The sequence below is a fragment of the Schistocerca nitens genome, chromosome 2, assembly GCF_023898315.1.
Source record: "Schistocerca nitens isolate TAMUIC-IGC-003100 chromosome 2, iqSchNite1.1, whole genome shotgun sequence".
NCBI lineage: Eukaryota > Metazoa > Arthropoda > Insecta > Orthoptera > Acrididae > Schistocerca > Schistocerca nitens.
In genome coordinates this window covers 161,252,674-161,254,173 of record NC_064615.1, presented here as the reverse complement: position 1 = coordinate 161,254,173, position 1,500 = coordinate 161,252,674, and the positions used below count along the sequence as shown (strand labels likewise).

General features: G+C 44.4%; 1 non-coding gene across 1 annotated transcript; it reads right to left on the bottom strand.

Annotated features, from left to right (window-relative positions):
• Positions 1–200: 200 nt before the first annotated feature.
• On the bottom strand, positions 201–275 carry Trnap-cgg (transfer RNA proline (anticodon CGG)). Its single transcript has one exon. It is a non-coding gene; the product is annotated as a tRNA-Pro (tRNA).
• Positions 276–1,500: the final 1,225 nt, after the last annotated feature.

Genomic DNA, 1,500 nt, shown 5'->3' with positions numbered 1-1,500 from the left:
CATACGATGGTCTAAAGAAACCAATGTAACTGTCAACGTTCTCATGAATCTCCTACGAAACATGACCCCATAGCCTGAAACAATATTGTGCGGCTTTCAGAGGACGTTACCGAGAGAACAGAATGAGTGATCCAGAATGAGATTTTCACTCTGCAGCGGAGTGTGCGCTGATATGAAACTTCCTGGCAGATTAAAACTGTGTGCCCGACCGAGACTCGAACTCGGGACCTTTGCCTTCCGCGGGCAAGTGCTCTACCAACTGAGCTACCGAAGCACAGCTGTACTTCCGCCGGTACCTCGTCTCCTACCTTCCAAACTTTACAGAAGCTCTCCTGCGAACCTTGCAGAACTAGCACTCCTGAAAGAAAGGATATTGCGGAGACATGGCTTAGCCACAGCCTGGGGGATGTTTCCAGAATGAGATTTTCACTCTGCAGCGGAGTGTGCGCTGATATGAAACTTCCTGGCAGATTAAAACTGTGTGCCCGACCGAGACTCGAACTCGGGACCTTTGCTTCGGTAGCTCAGTTGGTAGAGCACTTGCCCGCGAAAGGCAAAGGTCCCGAGTTCGAGTCTCGGTCGGGCACACGGTTTAAATCTGCCAGGAAGTTTCAGAATGAGTGATGATTACAAAACATTCGAACAGAGCCCTGATTGTACCAACCTGAACATTTTCTTCTCAGTAACACACATGTTTACTGTTCGCGCGAGGGCTACCATGTTAATTATATTCTTGGAGGGATCTTATATATTTACTTAATATATAAATGCTACAGTACCGTAAATAGTATAGGCAGTTTACAGATATATTATATGGAAAAGAAAATAGTAGACGGCAGCACGCAGAGGCAGATACTGTATGAAAATCATTTTAGATAGCAACAGCAACGAACAGTTGCAAAGGACGCTCATCTGGTAATAAAATCGTAAACATAGTTTCCATGTATTGCCTGAAGGACGGTAGAGCCTCCAAAACTTGTAGATCACTCGACGTTTATGGCATTTGAGTAGTATAAGCATCTCATTCTCATTCGGCATGTGAGCGATGAGTAAGAATGTATTTCTTTCCGTAACAGTTTTACTACTGTAAATACGATTCGACTGGCATACCAGTTGTACTGAATAAGATGTGAAATAAATCCGAAAACTGTTGCGTGGGTATTCACCAACGATGATCATTACATTAGAGGATTCCCCAACACTGCGGTGATTATGTCTCTAAACTTTAAATAAGCGCAGTCTAAGACAAAAAAAGCGACGCAACATTAAGGAATTATCGTATTAGGAGGGAAATCGGTAGATATGATGTACATGTAAGGAAAATAGAGTAGTTGGATGTCGTCCTGAGGGATATCGTACCAGAGTCTGTCCAACTGGCGTGTTGGATCGTCTATCACTAGCTGGTTGTAGCGCTTTGCCTTTAGTGCTTCAAACTTTTTCAACTGGGGAAAGAACCGGCGACCTTGCTGGCCAAGATAGGGTTTGGCTAGCATGACGGCC